Below are 19,198 nucleotides of genomic sequence, written 5' to 3'. Positions count from 1 at the left end.
CTAACAAGAGCTTCAAGGATGAAGACGTCAATACTCCTAGTTGCCCTACCTTCAACCAGACAAAGTTCCCTCCAGTCCATCCTTCCTTCTTTCCTTCCTTCCTTCCATCTTTTCTTTTTCTTTCTTATTGTACAACACACCTAAATTTCTGTAACGGGACGTAACATCCTGTTTTCAAATTGGTTGGCTTTAGACAGAAATTAGAAGTCCTAGGATGCCTGGGTGACTCAGTCAGTTAAGCTTCTGCGTTCGACTCAGGTCATGATCTCAGGGTCCTGGGATCAAGCCCCATGTTTGGCTCCCTGATCAGTGGAGCGTCTGCTTCTCCCTCTCCCTTGGCCCTCCCCACGGCTCATGCTCTCTCCCTCTCTCTCACTCTCAAATAAATAAATAAAGTCTTGGAAAAGAAAGAAAGAAAGAAAGAAAGAAAGAAAGAAAGAAAGAAAGAAAGAAAGAAAGAAAGAAAGAAAGAAAGAAAGAAAGAAGGAAGGAAGGAAGGAAGGAAGGAAGGAAGGAAGGAAGGAAGGAAGGGAAAAGAAAGGAAGGAAAAAAGAAATCGTAAGTCCTAAAGGATCTGCTCATGCTCTCTCCCGCTCTCTCACTCTCAAATAAATAAATAAAGCCAAGAAAAGAAAAAGAAGGAAAAAAGAAATCCTAAGTCCTAAAGGATCTACTTTGCAAACTCTACATAAGAGCACTGTACCCTGAGAGAGGTTCAAAAGTTATGGCGTGAAGAGTTCCTTTACCCACAAAGTCACTCTGGACATTCATCCACCATGTGGAGCAGCACATTGGGGACGTTGGTTGTCACAGGACTCCCAAGTAGAAGGCCCAGAACAGGGCAGGGTGTCACAAACCTGGTTGAGTCCTGGAGAATGAACTACAGTAGCAGCCAGGGCCAATCTAAGAGCTGGGACTTGAGAGGCAAAGAGCTGTTCCACAGTCCGCAACAATCTTTGCCTCCTAACACCTCAGTATCTGCTAATTCCCCTGTGGTTCCTGCTTTGCTGGGAGTGGACTCTGTAGAAATTCTCTCGTATTTTTCTCTCACACACTCTTCGCTTTGGGCTACTGGGAAAGAACCTTCTATTGAATAAGGGAAAAGGAACTACACATTCAACCAACCAGTGAGTCTTGAGTTGCGGGGAGGAGAAAAGAAACCAAGTGGAAAAACCATGGCAGAATGGGAAGAAAGACGGAGAGTCCCATTAGACTCCTGCTTCTTCCCTCTGGACACAAGTGGACTCCTTAGAAGAGAGGTAGGAGGAATGTTAATTCCTTACATGCTCAGAAAGGTTGGTTTGTGGGAGAAGGAGTAAGGGTAAACAAGCTGGGGCACCAGTCCTTAGTGTTGTAAGGCTGAGGGAGCTCTCTGGACCCCTTCACTAGACTGGGGCAGGTTGCTTCAGATATCAGAGGCAAAAGTCAGAGGAAAGTGTTCATCCCATCTTCTTTGAGGAGAGGTGATGTGTTATATGATTAGAAACTTCTACTGGAAGCAGGACAGAAGCATCTTAGAGGCTAGAACGTGGCCCAGGAAGGGCAAGTGGAGGCAGAAAAGAGCCAGGGGCAGCACAAGAGGTGTGGCGTGGAAAGCCAGAGCAGAAGGATTGGGAAAAGGAAGGGGTGAAAGTGCTAAGTGCTTGGCCAGGTTCAGTTGGAAGAAGTACTCTACAGATCTTACCTGGCCCTTGGGAGTGATCCCTGTAAGCAGTAAAATGTCTTCCAAGAACTTTCCAGAGGAACATTTCTGGACAGGGCCTTTCAGAGTTCAGAGTTCAGCATGCTATACCACCCAGGAACTCTCTGTCCGTGAAGCTAGCCTGTCAGCCAGCCTCACTGTGGGGGGGAGCAGGGGGACTGGATTTTTTGTAAAGTTTCTTGTTTGTCTCTCATTTGATTTTTCTTTCTTTCTTTCTTTCTTCTTCTTTTTTTTTTTTTTTTTTTTTTTTTTAGCAAAGTGTCTTATAAATATTCTGTGCTATCTCAGTTGTGTCAGGAAAAAAATAAGAGAAAAGTGATATTGGAAACAGTTGAAAAGAAAAAGAATCAACAGTCCCCTGGGTTGGGTTGGGTTGGGTTGGGTTGGGTTGGGTTGGGTTGGGTTGTGTTGGATTTGACTGTGGGAGCAGCAATGAAGGCAATTCAAGGAAAGAATTCCAAGGCAGACCATTACTGGGAAAAATCTCACTTCTGGGCAGCTGCCCCCTCCCGTCCTGCCAGGCAGTTCCTGGAATCACAATGACTTCAGTCCGGGGTTGGGCTTTGCTATTTCCTGGCATTTGATGCAGGCATGTTGTTGCACCTTTCTGAACCTCAGCTTCTGTATCTGTAAAATGGGAATAATGATAATATCTCCCTCCTAGAATTATCTCTCACCCTAAGAAATGAGAGAGATAAAGCACAGCGTAAGCTCTCAAACAAACAAAGGGAAGGGATGCCAGGCTGAGAGGCCAGGAGTCTAGAATGAGGATATTTAGAACAGGCCAGTTGTGAAGACACCAAGACCTGGGAAGGAGCCGCATAGGGGGCTTAGCCTGTCCCACAGACTCAGGGGGAAATGTGGCACAATCCACAGCAGCTCATTACCCCAAGCAGGGTGGGCAGTGTGGTACCCTGAAATACTTGGCTCCTGCATACCCTTCTGGCAACACCAGAAAGACATCCAGTATAATCCCCTGGCAATTTTGAATGAAGCAGGGCACTAGGTCAGGGCTCAGCAAACTTCCTGTCAAGGGCCACACACAACAAATATTTTAAGCTCTTGGGCACATACAGTCCTGGCCACAAGTCCTCAACTCTTCTGTTGTAGCACACGAGCCACCAAAAGCAACATGTAAAGGAACAGTCATGGCTGCACTCTAATAAACTTTATTTACAGACACTGAAATGTCAATTTCATAGAATTTTCACTCATCATGAAATATCCTTTGATTTTTTTTTTAACCATGTAAACATGCAAAAAGCTTTCCTAGTATGTGGCCTCTACAAAAACAGGCAGTGAGTGTAATGTGATCCCCAAGCCACAGTCTGCCAACCCTGTACTTGGTACTTTCTCCAACACAAGGAGGGACCAAAACCCACCACCAAATCCCAGCTACCTTCACTGAAAAGCAGAGACACTCATCATGGCAATTTTGACATGTTTTGAATGCAACTTCCTGAATATTTCGCCACTTTCAATTCCTCCAGCTTTGGCCCACCCCTTGGTCTTCCCTAAACCACAATCCTTTAGTTCTTTGTGAGAAACAAACAAGGAGTGCCTAGTCCCTTGCTCCTACCACCACCCCCCTGTTACAGACATATACAAGGCCCCAAAGGAGTTTGCATCTAAAGCTTAAAAAGATACTGCCCTGAAGCTATTCTGCGCAAAACAAGGAGTAAAAATCATGAAACAGGTTCCTGCAGGGTCCTTGGGAACATCTGGAAGGCTGCATCTCTAGCTCTGACATGATCATGCTCCTCCAGACTCCCACTGTGAGACTGGACACAAGGCTGCGGGTTCCTGAGGTTCTGACCCAACAGGGCAATGCTGACATGTTTGTGTCCTTTTTGGCTGGTTTATTAGACGATGATGGGAAATGTCTAGAGTCAGTGTGGCACAGGGGAAGAAATCTAGATTCAAAAATCTAGATTCAAGTCCCCGCTCTAAGTGATCTTTGGAAGGTCACCAACCATGTTTTGGCCTCAGTTTCCCCATGCGGAAAACAAAGATGATCATAATATTCACTTCACAGGGTTGTTTTGAGGTTCAAAGGAAACAATATATCTGTGCATAATAAACGACAAGCCACCATAAGAAGGTGAGCATGTAAATTCATTCAACAAGAGTGCACTGAGAGCACAGAGAGGGCCCACTGAACGATATACCAAGCATTCAAAGGTTAACACAGCTAAACTGTCGATCTCCAAGGGCTCGGAGACTAGGAAAGAACAACCCATTTAATTACAAGGTGGGAAACACTTCAGTGGAGGTCCCTGTACTGTAGGTGCAATGTTCATAGTTCAAATTCCTCTCAAAAAAAAAAAAAAAGACAAAACAAAATAGGAGTGCCTGGGTGGCTCAGTCAGTTAAGTGGCTGCCGACTCTTGATTTCAGTTTGGGCTCTGTGCTGGGCATAGAGCCTACGAAAAAATATGTAATAAATAAATAAAATACATTTAATAAAACTGTTGGGGCCCCTAGGTGGTACAGTTAGTTAAGCCTCTGACCCCTGGGTTTTGGCTCAGGTCATGATTTCAGGGTCTTGAGATAAGACCTATGTCAGGCTCCACACTCAGCTCAGAGTCTGCTGGGGTTTCTCTCTCACTCTCCCTCTGTCCCTCTCTGCTCATTTCTCTCTCTCTCTCTCTCTCTCTCTCAAATAAGTAAATAAATCTTTAAAAAAAATAAATCCCTATCTTTCTGCTTTCCTTCTCGGACAGAAAAAGGGGAACTCAACACAATTTTTCTCAGTCCCACTGGACCAGTGAGGAAAGACCAGGGCCAAGAGAAGAATGTTCCACTGAGCATCCCTAGAAATCCCCACCACAGCCAGAGGATGCAAAAGAGAAAAGGGTCCCAAGACATCCAGTCCTCCCTAATGACAGCTGAGGTTTGATTCTCCTCCCTAGAGCCCTCAGAGACCACAGATAAATCTATGGTTTATTCAAACCAGATGCTGGATAATAAATTATTGCTGGTGGTCCTGAGTGCAGCTGGGACCAAGAGTGACAGAAATGCGTAGCAGGGAGATGGGGCAATTTGACTTTCCAAAGACTGGAGACCTCATAGGATCCTGGTCGGGTTTCCTGTTCATCTTACTTCTCAATGGAACAGGACCTGACACTCACATTCCATTCATGAATGCACAGAGAAAAATTTCCTTCCCTTCAGATTTAAAGGCCAGAAATATGCCTCAAAAAACTCAGTCTTCAAAAACTCAGTCTAGCCACTTGGAGGTTGTGGTTGTGTCTATCCTGGGCCCTGAAGCCGCCCTCCCCTTCCTCTTAGCCTAGAAAGAATGGCTGATCTGCCTGGAGTACTCTACAGGGACAGGGAAGAGGAGCTGGATTTGGTGACCTTCGCTGAGGTTGGAAATAGGAGGAAACATGACTTCACTCCTAGCTCCACCCCCTCACTCCCCACCAACTACCCAGCAACTGCCTGCCCTCACAGTGTGCATGGATCCCAGATTCCCCACCTAACCTGAGCAGGTTCTGACAGGCAGTGGCATCTGGAAGTATTACTGGGGGAAGCATGTGTTTTCTCTGCACTCACAGAGTGTTGGAGATAGCCATGGGAATAAATTACACCAAAGGTAAGCTCTGGCCATAAAGTGACTGAGGTACGGGAAAGAAAAAGCCGTAGGACTTTTCGGGTCTCTGGCTGAAGAGTATCTGAGAAGACAGGGCAATGCTCCAATGAATCAGTGCCTACCCAACTTTGGTGAATAAACCTCAGAGTCCCAACTGCAAACCCGAGAGGACTAGAGAGCCTGGGATCTCAGCACTGGGCCGGCTGACAAAAAAAGACATGCACGGTCATACTGGATCTCTCTATTCCCCAAAACCCTTAGCCGAAGACTTCATTCACAGTGCGGCGCAGCCAATGCCAAACAGACTCAATTAATCAAGTAGCTAAAATTAGCAAGCAGGGATAAGATACTTGCTCTGGAGTATATAAATTTGCTATACATGTTTATGTTTTATATTTATATTTATATTTTGACTAATATTTGCTCAGCTTTATGTGAAATTTAATATAGGAAAATATATGAGAAAATAAATCCTACAAGGGACTGCTTTAGTCCATTTATGAACTGATCAAATTATTAAATGATAAAATGCCTTTGCCTTTGCAGTTTACCTTTTCATGAGTTACTTAACTAATTAATTTCTGAATCTGTATTCTAACACCAAAAAGTACAAATGCAATTACATGTTTGGCACTGATTAATTGTACCTGATGTTAGTTTTGGCTTTGGTTTTATATGGTTTCCAAAGGGTGGGTAACTGAAGAGTATGTCTGGCAAGTCCTGATCTGAAGAGGTCATCCTTAAACATCCGATTCTATGGCCTGAGTATCCATCCTCTCCAGTTCTCCATGGCCTGGGGCAACGGCCAACCACCTGTTTAAAAACTCTTCCCCCTGGCTTCTGCATCTGTTCAGCTGCCTGGTCTTTATCCTGTTTCCTTACCCATTAAGCACCCTTGAAACAAAGAACCCACTCACGGTTTGCACACTCTCTGTTGCCATCACTAAGGTGACCAACTATCAAGGTTTTAAAACTCAAAATCCCTCATCTCAGGAAACCCTCAGTCTTGGGCAAACCAGAGCAGTTCATCACCCGAGCACCACCCAAATGACTGAAGTGACATTCAGATTTCAAGTACTACCTTTCAACGACGACTATATTCGCTCCTGTCTCATTCCTCTAAAAGCAGAGACTTGAACTTCACGCACAAACATACACACATGTGCGCACTTACGACCTGTGTCAAATCCTCCAATGGCTTCCATTACCTATAGACCTGCAGATGGGCTGCAAAGTCCTCCGTACCCCGTCTGAGACCTACCTTTCCTAACAGATTTCAATGCTCTATTATATTCACTGAACTGCATATAATCATTTGAAAAATCTGATGGTCTGGAATTGGTTTTTCCTTTTTAATTATGGAAAATTTCAAACATATAGAAAAGTAAAGAAATAGAACAGTGATCCTTTTTATGTATCTTAGGCTTAGCAACTATCAACTTTCTGCCAGTATTGTCTGTGGAAGCCTTTCGAAAGAGGCTATTATATGACTCAAATATTTCTTGGAGCTTTAGCCTAGATTTTGTGGGTTTTAAATTGGGAAGTTACAGCAACTTTGTGTCATTTCCCCTAAATGCCATGGCCACTCTCCCATCTGTGACTTGATCCCCTTCAAATTGACATACATGTGTTTGTTCTCTAAACTTTCTTTTTTTTTTTTTTAAGATTTTATTTATTTATTTGACAGAGGGAGACACGAGAGTGATCACAAGCAGGGGAAGGAGCAGAGGGAAAAGCAGGCTCCCCACTGAGCAGGGAACCCGATGAAGGCTTGGTCCCAGGACCCTGGGATCACAACTGACTGACCAGAGCCAAAGGCAGACACAACTCTTCGTGCCACCCTGGTGTCATGTTCTCGGAACTTTCTAATCCTACTTTGCACGTTCCACAATCCTTAAGTAGGTCCCGCTGCATTTAGCTTAAGTTCCTCTAGAAATGGTTCTGCTCACCTTTCCTGACTCATCTGTCTCTTTGACCATTTTTTTAAGTAATCGCTATGCCCAGAGTGACACTCAGACTTAGGACACTGAGATGTAGAGTCGCATGCTCTCCCCAACTGAGCCAGGCATCCTTCTGCAGCCATGTTTAGTGTGTGATCTGCAACACAGACTGTGCAACTGTTTTGCCTTCTTTCCTGCTAAAGCAAGTGAGCAACCCTACATTACTCTTCAATATGTCTTCATTTTAAGGAGTTCTACATTAGTCATAAACTACCTGTTTCTGTTTTAATACCAAGAAAATGAAAAAAGTCCCAAGATCTCTTTATACATTTTTCCCCCAAAACCGGTGTTGATTACTTTCCAAATCTCTTGCCCAACTTCTCTAAAGAAAGCCTAGGGCTATGCCTCTGAATTCTCAGTTCTCCTCACCCAGGGTATGTTGGCAAACCAGTTCTCTGGGAAAGAGTGTGGGGGAGGGAGGAAAGAGAGAGAGAGAGAAAAGAGACAGAGAGAGAGAGAGAGAGAGAATGAGGGCCTGATGTGTGGAGTAGTCTGATTTTCATTGTATAAATACTCCTACCGTGATGGAATTTGAACTACCACCGTGACGTCACTGAATGGGAAGTTGGGAAGAGATGCTCACCATCCATACTGTCTGTCTGGTAGGAGCCGACTCTGGCACACCATTCTCAGGCAAAATAACAGGCCAAATAACAAAAAGACTGAACATACCAAAGCTATAGCCACCCACTGCCAAGATTTCAACATAGTACTAGCTCTGTGACCTTGGGAAAGTTACTTAATTCCTCTGAGGCTCAATTTCCTCACTTTTACAATAGGGGTCATAAATACCTCTATCTCGTGGGTTTTGCTGTAAAGTGCACAACTCTTACAATGGTCCCTAACATCGTGTAGGCACTCTAGTGTTTCCTGTTATTACAGGGACTGAAGATCAAATAGTGTCGTGTGGAGTTAGTGCCACTAGATGGCATCCTCCTCACTGCCGAAGCACAATCTCTTTTCAAAGCCGAATTTGCAAGTCAGCATTGAACAAGTCACTAACGGAATAAGGTAATTAACTAATAAGACTTTTCCCCTCTCTAATCTCCTGGCTCAAGCTTCCTATTTTCCTTTGAAAAACCCATTAGGAACCCAGCTATTGACCCTTGTGTGCAGCCACCTTTAAAGTTCGATGCAGAAGCTATTTCCAATCAAGAGTTTCTAATCTTATTTAGTAATTACAGGAAATAAATAAATAAATACTAAATTGTAATTTGGTAACTACAATCAAAACAAAAGCTACGGGGCGCCTGGGTGGCTCAGTGGGTTGGGCCGCTGCCTTCGGCTTGGGTCATGATCTCAGGGTCCTGGGATCGAGCCCCGCATCGGGCTCTCTGCTCAGCAGGGGGCCTGCTTCCCTTCCTCTCTCTGCCTGCCTCTCTGCCTACTTGTGATCTCTGTCTGTCAAATAAATAAATAAAATCTTTAAAAAAAAAAAAAGCTACAACTGTCCTTGTGACACAAGGGGTCAGCTCTCTGATCTTTGCTCTCCTCATCTCTCTCCCCTCACTCAAGACAATACGGCTTCAAATGCGACATCCATTATCATCATCACATTGTTTCCTGCACAGTCACTTTGAAAAGGGACATAAATCAGTCTAACAATAGTTCAGTTCTATAAATACTGAGCTACTGGATACGTGAGATACTGTGCCAGGTAATAAGGACATAAAGGTAAATAAGAATCATAGAAGGAAAGAATTTGCCTATCGACAAATCTAGATCTTTCCAGAAATAAAATATTGATTTTTTTATGAACTCAACAACTTAGTTTAAAACTTACATAAAAGGGGCGCCTGGGTGGCTCAGTGGGTTAAAGCCTCTGCCTTCGGCTCAGGTCGTGATCCCAGGGTCCTGGGATCGAGCCCCACATGGGGCTCTCTGCTCCGCAGGGAGCCTGCTTCCTCCTCTCTCTCTGCCTACCTCTCTGCCTACTTGTGATCTCTGTCTGTCAAATAAAAAATAAAATCTTTAAAAAAAAAAAAAACTTACATAAAAGAATAAAGGCTCTTGAAAACTAATCTCTACCAGGTATTAAGGCATACTACTAAGCTATTGTTAAACTAATATAACAGGAAAATGAGCATAAAATATACTCATTCATACAATGGGAACTTAAGATATGATAAAAAGTGAACCATATGTAAGTGGGATTATTTATTAAAAAGTACTGGTGGGGGCGCCTGGCTGACTCAAGTCAGTGATATACACAGTCTTGATTTGGAGTTGTGGGTTTGAGCCCTATGTTGGATGTCGAGATCACTTAAAAAATTAAAATCTCTTAAAAATAAAACTAGGTATAATAAAAAGTACTGGGAATGAGGTTCACTGTTTGGAGAAAAATAAAGTTGGATCCCTTCCTCTTACTTTATACAAAGGAAAATCCAAATGGATAAAAGATCGAAATGTGAAAGGTAAGATTATAAAGTTAATAGAAGAAAATATGGAATAATTTTGTCACTACAGGATAGAGAATGGCTTATTAAACAAGAACCTGGAAGCTCGAAAGTTGATTGGATTTCCCTTCAGTGAAAGATAGGGCTAATAGGCAGAAGGCATTTACAACAACCAAAAGCCACAGGAGATCACTAATGAGAGTGTACAAGGAAAACTGTTATACACACATGCACACACATAAATATGAACAGGCAGAGAAAACTCAAGTGGCCAACGGGTAGAAGAGGTGTTCATTCCCACTTGTAACCAGAAATATACAAGTTAAAACAACAATAAGAGAGGCGCCTGGGGGGCGCCTGGGTGGCTCAGTGGGTTAAGCCGCTGCCTTCGGCTCAGGTCATGATCTCAGGGTCCTGGGATCGAGTCCCACATCGGGCTCTCTGCTCAGCAGGGAGCCTGCTTCGTCCTCTCTCTCTGCCTGCCTCTCTGTCTGTCAAATAAATAAATAAAATCTTAAAAAAAAAAAAAAGAGAGAGAGAGAGAGGCGCCTGGGTGGCTCAGTCCATTAAGCTTTTTTTTTTTTTTAAAGATTTTATTTATTTATCAGAGAGAGAGAGGGAGAGCGAGCGAGCACAGGCAGACAGAATGGCAGACAGAGGCAGAGGGGGAAGCCGGCTCCCTGCTGAGCAAGGAGCCCGATGTGGGACTCGATTCTAGGATGCTGGGATCATGACCTGAGCCGAAGGCAGCTGCTTAACCAACTGAGCCACCCAGGCATCCCTCCATTAAGCTTTTGACTCTTAATTTCAGTTATCTCAGGGTCCTGAGATCAAGTCCCACGTCAGGCTCCACACTGGGCATGGAGTTTGCTTGGAGATTTTCTCTCTCCCTCTCCCTCTGCCCCTACCTTCCCCCATCCCTGCACACACACGCTCCCCTCCCCCCCAAAAAACACAAGATACTATTTCACATTCATCAAAATAGCCAAAAATTACTAAGTGTTGGCAAGGATGTGAAGAAAGGAAAGCCCTGATGCTGGCAGGGTGGGAAATTGTACCACCATTCCAAAGACCAATCTGTCAGTACTGGGGAAGTAAAATATTCACATACACTTTGACTTAGTGCTCCACTTGCTCCTAGGGACATCCCTAAGAGAAACTCTAGCAGCAGACTTGAGGAGACCTAGATAAGGTGTTCCTTGCAGCACTGTTTGTGGAGGGAGTGAGCTGTAGGCACCCCAAACAAGGAGAATGGGTCAGAAAGATGTGGAAGATGCCCAGGGCAGAACAGCATGCAGCAGTCAGAAGCCGTGTGCTGGAAGTACCAACAGCACTGCAGGTATTTCCAAGAGAAAAGCAGAAGAAGAACAACAACAGAAAAAGTTGGGGGAGGGGAAGGAGGAGGAGGAGAAAAACAAAATCCATAGCGCGTATCTGGGAGTATGCACCACTCAGTAGTTAGGAGCAGGGCTGCTGGAGAAACGCCACTTAGATTCAAATCCTGGCCCTGCGGCTTACTGGTTCCGTCGCCTTGGGCAACGTCCCTTAAACTCTCTGGTTAATCAGTGTCTTTGTTTGGAAAAGGGAAGATCCTAAGAGCAAGTACTCTATATGCTTGTGAGGATTCGCTGACTTGATACAAGTACGGAAACAATGTCTGTCAGTTAGTGCTCCCTCGGTGTTACTGTTGCTATTATTATCTGTAATAATATGAGAGGGGGATCAAGAGTGGAAGAGAAAAATGAAATTTTAAAAACTACGGTGAGGGGCACCTGGTTGGTTCAGTCGGTTAAGGGGCAGACTCTTGGTTTTGGTTCGGGTCAGGATCTCACAGTTACGGGATTGAGCCCCGCATTGGGCTCGGTGCTCAGTGCGGGTTCTGCTTCAGATTATCTCTCCCTCTCTTCTCTCCAGCTCGTACACTCTCTCTCTCTCAAATAAATAAGTAAATAAAGAAAATCCTTTAAAAAAAAAACAAAAACTAGGCTGGAAACTTGCGTGTACGATAATAGTGAGCTATATATAGAAGGGAATGTTTAATTCATCTCTCTCTGTACCTGAGGTCAAAATACACACACCCCTCCCTCCCGGCACCAGCTTACAATACAGGGGAAGACACTGCAAATGTCGATCGACTGTGATAAGGGCTACGGTAAGAGAATGCACAGGGCAGCACAAGAACCCGGAAGAGAGACAAATGAGCCTATAGCTTCACAAAGAGATTCTGCAGGAAGGGAGTGTTGGGAGGCAGGATGATTCAGAGTTTAAGATTTGGGACTTGATGGGATGCCTTGGTGGCTCAGTTGGTTAAGTATCTGCCTTCAGCTCAGGTCATGATCCCAGGGTCCTGAGACCCAGCCCCACATTGGGCTGTGTGCTTAGCAAGGAGCCTGCTTCTACCTCTGCCTGCCCCTCAGCCTGCTTGTGCATACTTACTCTCTCTCTCTCTCTCTCTCTGACAAATAAATAAATAAAATCATAAAATTAAACTGAAAAAAAAAAAAAAAGATTTAGGACCTTAGGAGTGTCTGGGTGGCTCAGTCAATCAAGCATCTGACTCTTAATTTCAGCTCAGGTCATGATCTCAAGGTCATGATCTTGGGGTCATAATCTCAGGGTCATGAGACTGAGCGCCTCATTGGGCTCTGTGCTCAGTGGGGATTCTGCTCAAGATTCTCTCTCTCCCCCATCCCCCAAGTCCCCCACATTCTCTCTCTAACTCTCAAAATAAAGAAATAATTTTTTCTTTTAAAAAGGAAAAATATTTGGGACCTGAGTTAGAATCACAGTTGTGCCTTTTACTATTCTGTGTGATTTTTGGCAAATTACATTCCCAGAGGAACTACACCTAGAAAACACTCAGGCCCTAAGAATATATTACTGGAACTCAAAGACCCCAGCAAAACCTCTCTATAACCTCAGCTTTAACTAAGCCTCTCTCAAGTAGTTCATATCTCTTTAAGAAAAACCCCCCAAATCGCATATTGCCCAGCATGTACAAGTTAATCTAAAGGCCTGAAAATGCATCTGCCCACTGATTTGTTTAGAGTACATTGTAAAGCAAGCTGTTGCCTTATTTATAATTCTCAGCAAAGGAAGGGTCCTAAGGGGGGGTGATCACATCAGATCTTAGAAGCAGAAGGGGGTGATGATGAGGCTGGTCTTTAAAATCAGGAGGAGGAAGGGGTGCCTGGGTGGCTCAGTCAGTTAAGCGGTAAAGCTTCAGACTCGATTTTGGCTCAGGTCATGATATCAGGATCCGTGTTCAGCGGGGAGTCTGCTTCTCCCACTCTTTCCCCTCTCCCTCTTCCCCTCCCCCTTCTCTCTCTCTCTCTCTCTCTCACACACTCAAATAAATAAATAAATAAATCTTTTTTAAAAAATCAGGAGGGGTGCCTGGGTGGCTCAGTGGGTTAGTCTCTGCCTTCAGCTCAAGTCATGATCATGGGATCGAGCCCCCGCACGGGGCTCTCTGCTCAGCAGAGAGTTTGCTTCCCCCACCGCCCTCCAACCCCGTGCCCTCCGCCTGCCTCTCTGCCTGCTTGTGATCTCTGTCTGTCAAATAAATAAATAAAATCTTAAAAAAAAAAAAAAATCAGGAGTTGGTATTATTAGTCAGAGCCAGAGGGTGTTTGAACGACTGGCCTATGAGTGGCCATCAGCCCACAAGCTATTATTGGCAAGTGCACTGCAGGATAGCAGCAGCTGCATTAAAAGGAAATCCAGCAGGCATACACTGATTCAGTAACTACAATGTCATTTTGCCCTAAGAAGGTGGTTCTTGGTCCAAGAAAGAGGACTTGGTCACTGGAGAGTTTACAAATCCCAATTGCAAAACACTTGCTAGTTTTGTTCATTTTTCTCACAGAAGAAAAACAAAAATAAAAATACTTGAGTGGCCTGAAATTTGCTTAGGGAATAACCTTGGAAGTAAGGAAGAAAAAGGACATCATAGACATTCCTTCAGGCATGATTCCCATGGACAGAGCTGAACAACATGTTCTCCAGCAGCTTAAAACCAAAATCAGGTGAGGGAAAGCAGACATGCCTCATTCTTTGAAACTGAGAATAATTTCCAACCTAGGAAGTGGCCACCAAAGTTTAGTGTCAAGGTCACAGATAGGACTCCAGACCACATGAGTTCAACTGCCACCCCCCACCACTTACAGGCTTATGATCTTGTGCAAGTTTTTGAATCTCTCTATGCCCCCAGTTCCCCATCAATAGAATGGGAATCAGTGTGATAATAGTACCTACCTGAAGAGACACTAGGGAGTATAGGTTCTATTTCTTTCTTTCTTTCTTTCTTTTTTAAGATTTTATTTATTTATTTGAGAGAGAGAGATTGAGAGAGAGAGCACAGAGGGAGAGTAAGAGGTAGAAGCAGACTCCCTGCTAAGCAGGGAGCCCAACTTAGGGCTAGATCCCAGGACCCAGGGATCATGATCTGAGCAGAAGACAGAAGCTTAACCCACTGCACCACCCAGGTGCCCCGACAGGTTCAGTTTCTTAAAAAGTTAAAGTTAAACTTACCATTAGGCCCAGAAATTGCACCCCAGCTATCTACTCAAGAGAAATGAAAACACATGCCCATATCAAGACCTGAATGCAAATACTCATAGCAGTATTGGTCATAATGGCCAAGAATCGGTAAATGCCCATCAACTGGTGAACGGATAAACAAAATGTGGTACTAGTACATCCATACATGAAATACTATCCAGCAATAATAAGTTAAAAAAAAAAAAAACTACTGATATATGCTACAAAATGGATGAACCTCAAAAACATACAAAGTGAAAGAAAACAGATGCAAAAAAGCTATACATTATATGACCCCATTTACATGACATTTTCAGAAAAGGCAAATCTATGGAGACAGAAAGCAGATCAGTGGTTTCCTGATCCTGGGGGAGTGGGGGAGAGGTCAGGGGGGAGGAGTGGTTTTAACTGCAATCTGGTCCAAGGGAACTGTTTGAGGTGATGGAAAGATTCCAAGACAGTATCTTGGTGATGGTTGCACAACTCTATATAATTAATAAAATTCACTAAATGGTACACTTATAATGGGTGAATTTTATATATGTAAATTATACCTCAACAAAGCCACTAAAAAATAGCACCTACGTTGTAGGGTTGTTTCAATGATAAAATGAGTTAATTTTTAAAAAGATTTATTTACTTATTTTAGAAAGAGAGAGAGCATGAGCAAGAGGGGCAGAGGGAGAAGGAGAGAGAATCTCAAAGGGACTCTGGGCTAAGCACAGAGCCAAGGCAGAGCTTGATTTCATGATCCTGACAACACAGCCCTGAGATCATGACCCTGAGATCACGACCTGAGCCAAAACCAACAGTCAAACGCTTAACCAACTGTGCCATTGAGGCACCCCTAAATGAGTTAATTTTTATAAAGCACAGTTTCTGACATCTAATAAGCAAAGTTTCTGACATCTAATAAGCAATTCTACATGTATTAGCTAAATAATAAAAATAACTATTTGTGGCTATGTGATTCATCACAAGAGTAAATTACTGACAGTTTTTACATGAGTTCCTTCACCACAGGAAGCATGACAACTGAGTACTCAAGCAATGGAATTACTGCTCTTCCATAAAATGTTTTAAAAATCAGGGGGCACCTGGGTGGCTCCGTTGGTTAAGCATCTGCCTTTGGTTCAGGTCATTCAGGTCATGGTCCCAGGGTCCTGGGATCAAGCCTCATGTCAGACTCTCTGCTCAGCATGGAGCCTGCTTCCTCCTTTCTCTGCCTCCTCTCTGCCTGCTTGTGATCTCTGCCTGTCAAATAAATACATAAAACCTTTTTAAAAAAATATGCCAGCTAATATGTAGTGGCAGAACGATTAGTGCAGGCTGGCCTTTAGTGACAGAAAGCCCCTCAGTGGTTGTTTGGGAATGGAGGGCAGGGATCGCCAAGGGTCTCAAGGAAGTTTGCAGCTATGTTTGCTACCTTGATCATGGTGATGGTTACATGGGTGCATGCGGATGTCAAACTTATTAAAGGTACATTTTAAATATGTGCAGTTTATTGTACGTCAGTTATAACACAACAAAGCTCTTCCATAAAAAATAAAAAAGACATTATCAAAGCCTTAAGGAGAGTCTAGGAAATTAAAAAAAAATACAGATAATCCCTAATAGAATTATTTTCATTTTCTTTAGTTTTCACCCACATGCATATGTGTTTTATAAGAGTTTAATGAAAGCACATGTTAGCTGCTCTCAGCTCAATGTTGTCACACTGGTCTGACCTGATGAACAGCGAATTGTGAGATGTTCCAACTAAGTTTGTATAGTTATATTTCAAGTCCACCAGTTTGCCAAGGTTGATCTCTTTTAATAGAGCACAGCGTTTCTAAGATTAGAACCATAATAATGTCAACCTCACTCTCTTGCATTTTGGCATGATTTATTCAGGGAGAAAGCTAGCACACAGAATTTCACACACTCCTTGGTAAATCCTTATGAAAATGTCAGGCCTTGAGAACCAAGATGTAAATACTCCGTTGCAACCTGGCAAATGTTGTACCTTAAAACTGTGTCACATGTGCTGCTCATGGCCTTCATAACTGACATTTTCCTTAAGCAAAGTAAAATATACAAATGGCAATAAATCAGATACCTAAGTCTCCTTCCAGTGCCCTCCCTGCTCTGCCAGTAAATTCCCAAAATCATCTTCCTTCCTTCCTTCCTTTTTCTTCCCTCTTTCCTGCCTTTATCCTTTTCTCCTGCCTGTCTTTCTTTCTGGGTAGATAAGATATTTACTTGGGTCGCAAATCAAAGGGTTAAATGTTACATCCAACAAAAACTTTGTCTTGCCCTGCCCCAGACCCCCAGCAAAGCAACCAGTTTCACCAACTGCGTCTCTCCACTCAGTGTTACCAACATGCACATGTGTGCATATATACACCACACACTTAGAAAGCATGGCAACCCTTAAAAAAACACAGCGAATAATATGCACTGTTTTGAATCTTGCTTTTCACTTATTAATACATAGGATATGATGCAATACTAATAGTTAAGGATCTTCCAGGGGTGCCTGGGTGGCTCAGATTGTTAAGCGTCTACCTTCTGCTCAGGTCATGATCCCAGAGTCCTGGGATGGAGCCCTACATCAGGCTCCTGGCTCAGCAGGGAGTCTGCCTACACTCTCCCTCTGCCTCTCCCCCAGCTCATGCTGTCTCTCTCTCTGCGTATCTTTTTGTCTCAAATAAATAAATAAAATCCTTTAAAAAAATGTTTAAAATTTTTTCTAAAGATAGCGAGCTTCCAAATTCTTTTTAACGTTGAAAAATAGGGGCGCCTGGGTGGCACAGTAGTTTAAAGCCTCTGCCTTCAGCTCAGGTCATGATCCCAGGGTCCTGGGATCAAGCCCCACACTGGGACTCTCTGCTCAGTAGGGAGCCTGCTTCCCCCTCCCTCTCTCTGCCTGCCTCTCTGCCTACTTGGGATCTCTGTCTGTCAAATAGATAAATAAAAATCTTTTAAAAAATAAAAATAAAAAATAAAGTTGAAAAATATTATAATCGTGGTGAATTGAATTAGTTTCAGGTCTATGAACATTTAGGTAGTTTCCAAACTTTTGCTATTATAAATAATGTCATAATAAATAAACCCATAGCCTATCATATTGCATGAAGGCAAACATATTTATAATATAAATTTTTAAAAATGGAATTGCTAGGTCAAAGGGTGTGTATATTTGCAAAATAGAAAGATATTGCTAAACTGCCTCCTTAGAGGTTGTACCGATTTACGCCCCACCAGTTGCATAAGACAATGATTTTCCACAAATCCCTGCCAACACCCTGAGTCATCAAACTTTTTGATCTCTCCCAACTGGATAAATAAAAACATATCATAGTGTAATCCTGATTCACAACTTTTAAAAGTATATACAAGCACAATTTTTTATGTGCCATATGTCCATTTTGTCTATGTTCATATCATTGGCCCGTTTCTCCAAGGGGCTTCTGTTCTTTTATTTTATTGATTTTGTAGCTCTTTCTACACTAGGATAATTAGCTTTTTGACTATGAAATGAACCCAAATATTTTTCCCAGTTATTTTTTGACTTACTAGAGTTTGCTAAATTTTTTAAATTTTATGTAATTGAATGTATAAATCTTTTAAAGTTTCTGCATTTAGTATCACAGCTAACAAAGAGGTCTCTACTTTTAGGGTTTTTTTTTTTGAAGATTTTATTTTTCTAAGAGAGTGACAGAGAGAGCACAAGCAGGGGGAGGGACAGAAGTAGAGGCAGAGGGACAAACAGACTCCCCACTGAGCAGGAAGCCTAATACTAGGGCTCCACCCCAAGACCCAGAGATAATGGCCTGAACTGAAATCAGACACTTAAACCACTGAGTCACCAGGTGCCCCAGTTACTCCCAGATTTTTTCAAAGGTTTTTCCGTAAGTTCCTCAGGCACTTCAGAGGTTTCTTTTTTTTTTTAAATAAAATATTCAATCAGGCTAGCCATGTTCCTTGCATAAGGTGTGATGTATGGGTCCAGCTACATTTTGTTTAAACTTCCCAGTTGACCCAAAACCATTTATCAGACAATCCATCTTTTACTTATTTGGGAAGGCAGTTTATTTAAAGCATTTGTGGTTTCAAATACTTAATTCCAAATTACATGATCAAAGCTCTAATGATGATTCAAATGGAGACAATACCATTGACCATGAAAGATAAGGATTTGGTTTACATATCCCACCCCTTTTCCACCCTTCCTAAGTTTGATAATCACATCATATTTAGTCTCTTTATTAGTTACTTTTGTAACTGTAAATAATTGGCTTACACCACTATTTCTTGTTCCAACAATTCTAGTCAGTACCTCGGCACTCCTCTCAGCATGTGTAAAGAAGTGTAAATATATTTCTGTTATTCCTATTCAGAGCCCAGTATAATAATAATAATAATAATAATAATAATAATAATAGATGGAAGCAGGATGTAGAGACTCAGATCAATGTTTTACCATTTTATTCATCAGTTCATATGATATAAATAAATGACTGAATTAATAGATATATACATAAATGGAACAATTCTCCTTTCAGAATTTCAATTAATAAATGAAGAAACAAGGGAAATAGAAAATCACCATTAGAACACCATAGTAATAATTGCTGCAGGCAAAATCTTCCCTACCTTGAATGAAAAACTGGCAGGTGAAAATTTAAGGAGAAACAGGACATTTCATAGCTTCAACATATCTCCCCCCAAAATATGGGTGGTTTTATAAAACAGCCACAAATTCTTTGATGTCCTTCCCTCCAAGAGATGGGCTTAATCTACTCAGCCAGTACTCCCACCTCCAAACTAGGCTGTACTTAATGACTCCCTTCCAAACAATAGATTATGGAAAGGCAGAAACAGTGATTTCTCTGTAGAGAAACCTGACAGTTTTTTCCATCTTACCCAAAAGGTCAAGGTTAACATCATGGCTAATAAGTTATGTTAGTATCAGGAACCC

This window comes from Mustela erminea, chromosome 11, assembly GCF_009829155.1.
Source record: "Mustela erminea isolate mMusErm1 chromosome 11, mMusErm1.Pri, whole genome shotgun sequence".
NCBI lineage: Eukaryota > Metazoa > Chordata > Mammalia > Carnivora > Mustelidae > Mustela > Mustela erminea.
The sequence above is the reverse complement of the archived record's forward strand: the minus strand, read 5'-3'. Positions refer to the sequence as shown.